This window comes from Daphnia magna, linkage group LG5, assembly GCF_020631705.1.
Source record: "Daphnia magna isolate NIES linkage group LG5, ASM2063170v1.1, whole genome shotgun sequence".
Lineage (NCBI taxonomy): Eukaryota > Metazoa > Arthropoda > Branchiopoda > Diplostraca > Daphniidae > Daphnia > Daphnia magna.
The window spans coordinates 2668499-2679085 of NC_059186.1; the positions used below are offsets into that span (position 1 = coordinate 2668499).

Sequence of the window (10587 nt, forward strand, 5' to 3'; positions counted from 1 at the left end):
AACTTATGAAAAAGAAGGAAGAATTGCGTGTAGCTCGTAACTCGGCCGTGCATTCCATGTATGAGTTGACGCAATATACCGGGCAAATAGCAATATTAGCAGGCCAAGAATCGATTGAAAATTGTTTGAGGGGCCCCGAGTGTTGTGTTTTTCTTTGTCGTCCGAGCGTGAACGAAAGTTTTGAGTCGGAAATAGAAACGGAATCGAGAAGGATCGAAGCGACTTCGCACGTTCTAAGAAGCGAACAGAGAGCGATAAGTGTGACACATTTGCGGCTTAGTTCGAGGAGAGAAAGGTCTGTGGCGGCCTGAACATAAAAAAAGGAGAGAACTGTGTCGGGGTTCCAAGTAGCAATATACTTGGGCGTCGATGGTGAGTTGTTATAAAGCCCTTTTAGTAGATTGACGACCAGTGGGTCCTTGCCGACGCTGTCCACACCACCCGGTTTCAAAGAAAGAGTAGAGGAGAGCATAGAGCGGGCTACATTGACCGAGCTATAACTCCTCTTAACACTAAAATCAGCTAGAAAGTTGGCTACGACTGTGGGGCTAGCAGACAGGGGATCCTGATTCCTTGGAAAGCACCAACTTCGCCAAGCGTTTCAGGCGGACTGGTAGGCAGCGACTGTATTTTTACGAGATGACGCGAGGACGAGATTGAAAGCGTTTTCCGAAAGTCAGCGTTCTTGAAAGAAACACCTGATAGTCGCCACGCGATTAGCCGAACCGAATTGTTCTGTATCAGAGGGTGGCTCTCCCCCAGTGGGGAGGTCAGCAGGTTTGGGTGGGGTTGTAGCAGCCGAGGGACGTCACAAGAGAGTTCCATGGCCATCGGGAACCAGGGTAAGCTCGGTCAAAATGGAGTTAACAGTACTAGGTCTGCCTCCTCCTTCAACAGCTTCGACAGAACGAAGTGAATTAAATTGAACGGGGGGAAGCAAAATCCGTTCAGGCCTTTCCAGTTGAAGCTGAACGCGACCACTCTCCATGCTTGTGGTTGGGGAAACCAGCTCACGAAACGAGGGAGCTGGCGATTCCATTCTGACGCAAAAAGGTCCACTTGGACTTCCCAAATAGATTGGATGCTCTGGAACGCACGAGGGGACAGCATCCAGTCGCCTGAGGAGGAAGCCCGTCTCGATTCTGTGTCTGCTAACGTATTTAATATACCGGGGACAAAAACAGCGCTCAGATATAAGTTTCTTTCTTCGCACCAATGAGCAATACGAAGAGCGATTGAGCACAGAGATTTCGATTTACAACCGCCTAGTTTGTTAATATAACTGACAGCTGTAGTTTTGTCAACTTCAATCACTACTGAACAGTCCCTGACTGATGAAGTGAAGCATTCGAGTGCTTTCAAGGTAGCGAGAAGCTCTAGCGAATTGATATGCATATCAAGTTCAGATGAAGTCCAGGGCCCACTTGTTCTCCTGTCGAGGCAAACAGCGCCCCATCCGATGCGGGAGGCATCGGAGGAAAAATACACATCGGGGCGGGTAGAAAGCAGGCCCTTGCCCTTTGAGAAATTGGCCTCATTGACCCACCAAGTCAAATCAGATAATGCTACGCTTTCTAGGGAAACGATGACGTCCAAGTCATCGTTGTTATTTTTGGACGCTGAAATAAGAAGGGCCTGAAGGTGACGATAGTGCGCGGGAGCGAAACGGACCGCATAAGTGGCCCAATTCAAATTCCCTAAAATCTTTGCGAGTGCTCGAAGGGAATATTTCCCCTTTTTGAGAGCTTCTTTACATAACCGAGAAACATCAGCTATTTTCTTGTCGGTTAAGCGGAATGACATGGCGAGAGAGTCGGTGATCAACCCAATATATTCTATGCATTGCGATGGGGTTGTTACTGATTTCTTGAAATTGATCAAGAAACCAAGAGATTCGAGGGTGGAAATGACTTTTTTGACCGAAGCTATACATTCTTGAAAGGTAGATCCAACGACGAGAATATCGTCTAAATAAATGAATAATCTAATCCCGAGTCTGCGAAGAAAAGCCACCGGAACCCTTAGGAGCTTGGTAAAGACCCAGTGTGATGAAGAGAGACCGAAAGGGAGGCAGGTATACTCAAAGGTCTTGTTCTTCCAACGAAAACAAAGGAACTTACGTTGCTCCTTAAAAACTGGGATGGTAAAATAGGCGTCAGTTAAGTCTATTTTGGCCATAAAGTCACCCTGTCGTACTGTGTGACGGACAGTCACAATACCCTCCATCTTGAAATGTCTATATCTGAGGAATTGATTCAGCGGTTTCAGGTTAATTATTGGACGCCACTCATTAGGGCCTTTTTTTGGAACCAAAAAATACCGGCTTATATAACCTGCTTCCTCTCCTGCTTCGAACACTGCGCCTTTCGTGATTAGAGTGTCAACTTCCTCATCACAGAGAGAGGATTAAAAAGCGTCCATCGTTGCGTTCGATGGCGGCTGGCGTTGAAAAGGGGGTTGCCGAAAAAGTCGAGCTTAAAACAAGAAGAAATTGTCGAGAGGACCCAGGGATCCAGCGAAAGCTGAGTCCAACCGTCAACAAAATTGGTTGCCCTACCAGCTATACGGAAGTAAAAAAGGGCGGGGACAGAAAAAACTGTCGAGAGCAAATGGTGTCCAACTTAACAGAAAAACACATATAAGAAAGACATACCGGTTGTTGTCGTGATACCGTTGAGAAAAATTAGGATTGCTGGGACCTGCTGGTGGCTGGGGCCTGGGTTTGACAGGAGTGGATGTAGCAGAAGGAGCGACGGAGATGTTGACCAGTGCAGCAGTTTGAACTTGGGCCAAAAGTTCCCTGATGAAAGCGTCGCCAAAGAGATCTTCACCGCCAATGGGGAGCGTCTCAGCAGAGCGAGAAAGAAGGCCGGCGTGGTTAGGGTGAACCGGCGACAAGATGTTTTTCCGTCGGGTGGTGGAGATATCTTTGAAGAGATGACACCATAACATCGTCAGTGATTTTAGGGCCAAAGCGTCGGAAGATTTCTTCTTGAATTTATTCTTGTTAACAAGAAACAAGAGTGGTTTGGCCATGTCCAAAATCAAGTCAGTCTGCCTTCTATACACTTTTTCCTGCGGGTCGATATTAGCGATGGCGGCCTAGGAATTTTTGACCGATTTGAGGGCCGCGTAAAGTGTCTCGTCCAATCTAGGGTTGGTGAAAAGGTTGGAAGCGTCGTATCTCTTGTCCAGCTTCTCGACCAAAGGCTTAAATGCTTCTCTAGCCGCTTTCAATTGCTTCTCGGGGATTCCCTTTACAACCCACTTAGCGAGACGGCCAGAAATACGTTTTTTGAAAACGAACTTTTTGGGCTTGGTGTCAAGAAAGTCCGAGGAGCTAGAACTAGAAGTACTGGAAGAACTAGAAGAGTCAGAGTCCGAGCTTGAGCTCGAGCTTAAATCTGAACTCGATTTACGGGATCGTTTAGATCTCTTAGATTTAGCCATGCTTGCTGCGCGAGAGCGAAAAAAGATCTGAGGTGGCTAAGTTGAAAGAGCTGTCTAGACGGCGTTTATTACGCCCCTTTCTTCCGTTCCTTCACTCTTTCTTTGTTTTTTTTTGTTTTTTTTGTTTGGCCCTTTGGGCCTAGTTATGTCTTGCTGCTAAAGGCTATATTACAAGGTCACACACAGTTAATGTCGAACGATTTTACAATACAATAATAGCCATCATCTCTCTCTGTCGCATCGCTGCGATGCGAACAGGTCTAGTTCTTGCGACGATGATCTCTTTTTCAATGACTGTTTGCGCTTTGAGTCTTCTTTTTGTGTACGATCATGTGACTCTTCAGCATAACTTCCGATGCAAAATAAAGCGAAAATTTTTTGCAAATTCAATCCGATAACTGTGACTGAACCAAGGGTGTGTACTGATCATAAGGGAGCGTTTGGAATTCTTTAGTTGAAGTAGGCAATAAATCGCGTGAAAGATGAAGCGATAAAAATAAAGATGGAAAGACGTGACTTTCAAAGCCACTTCGATAAGAAGCTTTTAAACCTTTGTTAGTTTGTATCAACGGAATCGGAGGAGGGATAAACCGTGTAGGAAAAACGGCCAAGTATGAGCTTCTCGGCCCATTACAACCCATTAGATTTTTACACTTAACAATTTGCGTAAAGTACGGGCTCGTGCAAACATGCTGCGAAAACCAATACTGATCTTTCACGTTGAGCCGATCTTGACTGAATTCGGAATAATCCGGATCCACATATTCAGCAACACAAGGATATCTATCAAATACTAATTCACCCCATACCTCTGCTAGAGTAGTCCCAGCTTTTTCAAAGTACTGTTTTTCAAGGTCCACATCGATGGTATTACCAGCTGCGTCAAGGTGGTTCCCGTAGTGATTATGAGGAAGAATTAACCCAGATAGTGGGCGACTTAAAGGGGCCATCCTCCACTCTGCTCGATTATGGGCACTCTTGCCTTTTTATGTGAAAATATATAAATGAAAAAGCATTTTGTATTTGTGTATATAAAAAATCTCATCCAATAGGATTGTTATAAAGTCGATATTACCTGGTGCATTTGTAAAGATAAAAATCGCGATAATAAAAGAAATCAAGATCGTGTGACACAAAGTGATGTATGGCAACTTCAATAACTTTGTTGTAACGAGGATTTTCGTCTGGACCCCTGTCAACTAGTAGAAAGAAAATAGTTATATAAAAAGTGTTAGAAATAAAATTTCATTCATCAATTTGATTTTATACCTGAGAACATAACAATCGGCTTCACTCTCTCATCTGAACTTTTTGTTATAAAATTGTATTCAGGGAGTTTCAGTAATCATTCAAAGTCCAAACAATGATTTAAAGCAGTTGATGAACAATGTTTGCTGGAGTGGATGGCGACATAAGTTGGACCTGAATATCCGACGGCACCGGGCATTCCTAGGCTATTTCTGTCAACAGCTATACCTGCGTATACAGACGGGATAAGCTTGTGCCCGGCTGCGACGACCCATTCATGGTCCGTAAATTTGACCCGATATTGCATGTGCATGAGAATAGGGGTCTGTTTTTTCTCTGCCGTTATCCCTATGGCCATTCTTGTTAAAATATAAAATAATTCCACATAAAGTTTATAGATTCAATCCACGCGAAGTCGACCAATGGATGTGGCAACCAAATCGTGGATTTCGATGAAAATTTCTACTTTTGTAGATGTAGTGGTTGGTAGTTCACTGCAAAAAAAAATTTTAAATCATTACAACTAGAGTTATTAAATATTTAGTTTTGTGTTTTTATTTCCGCCGCGTTTAGCGCGTTTTCGTTTTTTAGATTTAACTTTAAGCTGTATTTGTACTTTAACTTTTAAAAAATCCATAGTTATATAGGTACTTGATAAAAACGAAGTTCAGTTATCGAAACGAACTTTTTAATTAAATTACTGTTAGATTTATTCATTATAAGTGCTCAAAGGGCACCTAATTAAAATGTCTGTAGACAGAATCCGCTGAGAAGTTCGCCGAAGTTTTTTCCTCTCAACGAAAACTGTGGCATTTTAAACATTCATGTTTTTCCGTTGTTTCTCAGACTTTTCCCCACCATTTTATCTTACCCCCTTCGTTACTCCCCCCTTTTATGTCCTGTGTGGTATAGGTTCAAGCACGCTCTAGCAAGATCTTCTTGGGTAGAGACCCCAAACAGCCAGTTAAGAACTCGACCTCCTCCATCCACTAGGCCACGTTTCACTCTGGACTCTTGAACACCGATGGCTGATTTTAGTTAGCAACTTCAACAATTCTTTTTTTGCCCGTTCTTTCACATGTTGTTGCAATGCCTGTTTAAACTGAGACTTAGGTCCGGTGTAGTGATCGGTCATGGCGTTCATTCGAATGTCTAACCATTCGTATAACGATTTTATCACTTGGTCCACTGGATCAAACGTAAAATCCTTCACCACTACCCACTCTGAGTCGGAGAAGGCTAATTCTCCTTCCGACTTGAAGATCACCCCTTGATAGGCGACGATTTCACTGGCAGCTACCGGACCCGGACCTGACATTACGCAAGTAAAAACATCAACGGAAAGGTCAATAAAAGAGTTTTTCTCGGTGCCCATATTCTTCTAGAGCGTCGAAGGCCGACGCCTTTGGATGCGATGGTTGTACCATGTGACGGCCCATCACGTGCAGTGGGAGTGTCAGCCGGAGTGTTCCGGTTCACTCCTCTTAGTTCAGGTACGGGGACTCCCGATGAGCTCCCAACGTCAGCCTCTCGTTCCGGCGTCGGAATGCTTTCGCAATCGACGAACGGTTTCATACGTTCAACATGAACGATTTCTGTTTTAACCGTTCGGCCCAGCCGCAGCTCGTAGTTACTAGGGGTGGTTTGTCGAACGACCGTGTACGGTCCCAACTAACGATGTAAAAGCTTCTCAGATTTTCCAACCTTTCTGATAGGCTTGTAGATGAGTACCTCTTCTCCAGGCAGGTATGTCGTCGTCTCCCTCCGGCCCTCGTCGTTAACTTTTTTCTGTCTCTGCTGCACAGCAGCAGCGCGAACCTGTACTTCCAATCGGGCCTGTTGAAGACGTTCCACCCACCCACTCGGATGGATCCCGGTCAGGTGGAGGTACCAAATTCGGATCCGCATTGAGGGCGCCATCGTTGGGGAGAACAGCTTCTCTTCCGTACACCAGATAGAATGGAGTCCGTCCGGTGCTTTCATGTTGGCTGGTGTTGTAAGCAAACTTTACGAAAGGTAACGACTCGTTTCAATCCTTATGGTCGGAGCTGACATACATGGACAGCATGTCAGCTAGGGTTGTGGTTCAATCTTTCCACCTAACCATTGCCCTGGGGGACGGTAAGCCGTTGTCGTACGGCCTCCAACACCTTTTTAGTTATCTCTGCAGTGAAGCATCGTCCCTGTTCGGTCGCCAGCTGACGTGGAGCTCCGTGTCTTAACAACACACATTTCACCAAAAAATTTGCCACCTCCGACGCATCTGCTGATGGTAGCACTCGAGTTTCCGCCCACTTGGTGAAGTAATCCACGGCTAAAACAATACTTTAATTCCCACTCTTGGACAGTAGAAAAGTTAACAGAATATCCATCCTCAGTCTCTCAAACGGACGTTCGCTCCTTTGGATTTCCATAAACCCCGCTGGTCGCTGAATGACTGGTTTTCGGGACTGGCACTCACGTGTGACACTTTATGCAACACGCCCACACAAATTCACGCACGTCATCGGCCATGGCCCACAAGTAGTATCTACCCCTCACTTTATCAAGAGTACGAGTGACACCTAGGGGGCCGGCAGTAATGTCATGATGGCAAGAGCGCATTATCTCGTTCTTAAAGGATTGAGGCACACATAGCCTTAGTAGGAGCCCGCCGTCAACGACCTTTGCCTGACAAAGCAGACCGTCCTTAAGGCTATACTGGCTGTATTTCTTTCCTTTCTCCAGCCCCGCGAAGACCTGGTCCCACTCCACTTGCTGCGCTTGCTGAAACTCACTCTCACTATCAGTGTCAACACTGAAGGCAGCTAGAGTACACTGCAGCTGATCATCGAACTCCTGCGGTGCGTCGACCGGATAGCGGGAAAACGCATCTGCATCCGTATGTAGCCTTCCATTACGGTGTATGATCCGTAGCAGAAATTCCTGAAGCTGTAGGCTCCAGCGAACTAGACGTCCGGCTAGATCCTTCTTGGTAAGAAGCCAACACAGAGCGTGGTGATCGGTCACCACCAAAGTATTCATTCCCCATATGTAACTCCGAAATTTTTTGATGGCCCAAACTAAAGCGAGACACTCTTTCTCCGTGATCGAGTAATTTGACTCACTTAGAGACAAGAGACGACTCGCGTAGGCCAGTGGCCTCTCGATGTTGTTTACGCGCAGTTTTAACACCGCTCCCAAACCATAATCGCAGGCGTCAGGGTGCATCTCGGGATAGGCCAAAAAGGCCGCACTCACTATAGCCTGCTTCATCAGCCCAAAGCTGACTTCTTGCGACTCTTCCCACACGAAGCAACCACCCTTTTTAAACATGTCTGTCAGGGGTTTGGCTGTGTGTGCAAACTGAGGAATGAACCGGCGATAATAGGAGCAAAGCCCCACAAAACTTCGTACGCACTTCAACTGCTCACTCGGCTTACATAGGGTTGACGGAGAAGGAAAATTTGCAACCACTTTAATCTTTTCTGGGTCAGGCCTAACCCCATCCCCACTAATGACGTGGCCCAAGGCCTTGACTTTGCTGGTCCCAAACTGACACTTCACTAGCCTAATTTTCAACGAGGCAAATCGTCCATCTCAGGCCGGTTAAAACCAAATCCATCATGCGTTGAAACGTTCCCGGTGTGAAGGCCAACCCGAAGGTCATAACCAGAGACTGATTAAGGCCGTCGGGGGTAACAAACGCTGTCTTCACTTTATCCTCTTCGCTTAGTGGTACTTGCCAGTACCCACTTTCTAGATCCAGCGTCGAGAAGATGCTAGCGTTCCCCATCCGAGACAAAGTCACTTCGATCCTCGGTAACGGGTAAACATCCTTTACTGATATGGCGTTGAGGCGGCGATAATCGACACAAAAACGCCAACTTCCATTCTTTTTCTTCACTAAGACCACAGGCGATTCCCACGGGCTTGACGTTCAATCACACTTCGGTCCAGAATTTCATCCACTTGTTTCTGCACAATAGCCCTCTCTTTCCAAGCACTCTTGTAGGGAGACTGATGTACCGGCGTAGCTGTACCAGTATTTATACGATGCTCTGCAATCTTGCACACTCCAGCTCTCTCTCCTTCAAAGCAAAGCTGGTGTCAAATTCCTCGAGTAGCTCAACCAACTTCTCCACATGAGCAGGGGGAAGTGTCGATGCTACTTGAGCCTGAAAAGCTTGACGAGGAATAGAGGTCACTCTCAGATTAGAATCTGAGCCGCTTATTGACTCACCTGCGCCCTCCCTAACATTGTCGCCTAGCGAATCTGGCGCTCCCCCTTCATCCACGGCGACAATGGAGGGTTATACAGCCTCTATCTGCCCCAAAACGGTCCCCTCCCTTAGATACGCGCACCAATTAGGTAAGTTAACCATCAACACCTGTCCTAACGGCTGATCCGAAAACACCAGCACTTTACCCGCCGTCACCTCCTTGACTCAATTAAGGTGTTCCGAGGGTTCAACCATCCATGTTGCCTCATTGAGAGTCGTGGCTTCTATCTCCACCGGAACAATGGCTCTGGGCGGAAGAATTTTACCCGACTTCGTGACCTATCTAGGTGCATTCACGGCCACCTGGTCTTCGATTACGTTAACGGGTAACTCTCCCAGCAATAACTCTGCGCCAGTCGGGACGTAATTTATTTGGAGCCGTTTGAACTGGATCAAAAATTCGTTACTCAGCAGTAACTCGATCCATTTCATTTCCAATACAATTACTTTCCTACTAGCCTTCATTCCTCTATGCTCGATTTCTAGCTCGAGGACTCCTAGCGGGGGAAATCTCTGGCCGTTTACCATGACTACAGAAGGTCCGTCCCATCCCATACGTCAAGCTCCTAGTGTCTCTTGCAGGTTGAGAGATGCCACCGACACCACAACCTCGGTGTCATTCACGGCCTTGATCCTCATTCCCCGGCACACTAACTCTTCTGTTATCAGGCGGGAAGAATCAATAACCAGTACGGCCGCTTCTCATGAGTCGTCTTCGTCGGCCGACACCATGCCCACGGTTGTCCGGGCATTTTCTTCGGAGTCCCGTCGATTAGCCTGCCGGGCATTTCCATCTTCCTTACGCCTATTGTTTCTCCATCTGTTCTCTCCCTCGTCTCGACGATCAATCCGCAGACCGCCCTTCCCATCTTCATTCGGGGGCGCACTTTCTGGTCTTGTCCCTTCTCCGCCCAACAAAAACGAGTGATGTGCCACGCTTTGCCACAATTATGACAGATAGGTTTCCCGTCCGAAGTCCGAGATGCGAACGACACATTATTTTGAGGCCGCCCTGAGTTTCCCCGTCCACCCTCCGGCCTGGGATATTTTGACGCGTGTTTTAACTTTGCGATCTCAGCTTTCAATTCCAGAACCAAGTCTCTCAATTCGGTACTAGCTTCCTTCTTTGGAGGAGGTAACCCCTTCATTGGTCTCAACACGCTACCGGCCCATTCGGGTCAAATAGCTAACTCCGACGCTTCCGTTTGAAGCTGCACCGCAGTCAAGAATTCCGCTGTAGTTCTCGGGCTAGTCACCCAGATCTTCTCGACAAGGGTAGTCTTCAAACCACGAAATAGATAGTCCACTTTTGCCTCTTCCGTCATCCCTGGGTCTACCCTCGGACACAAATCGATGACGTCATAGAAGTATTCCACTCTTGATTCGTCTATCCCTTGCTTCCGCTGTCGTAACTTTGCCTCTTGATAGCGACCAATTTTGCGGCTGGAAGGCAATAAGAAATCTCGTTCGTAGTACTTCCATCCCAGGCACAGCCAGCACTCCCGGCGCTGCTGCCACTGCCGGTGTATCCCACCACACCGCCGGGGCTCAAGAGCAGAGAAACCATTTTCTAGCCTCCCCATCCAGATGCATCCCAAAATTCTCGGCCATCTCACCTGGTCCCCAG

At 46.8% G+C, this 10587-nt stretch overlaps 1 pseudogene; it reads right to left on the reverse strand.

Annotated features, from left to right (window-relative positions):
* Positions 1–2553: 2553 nt before the first annotated feature.
* Positions 2554–3450, reverse strand: LOC116923616 (annotated as a pseudogene).
* Positions 3451–10587: the final 7137 nt, after the last annotated feature.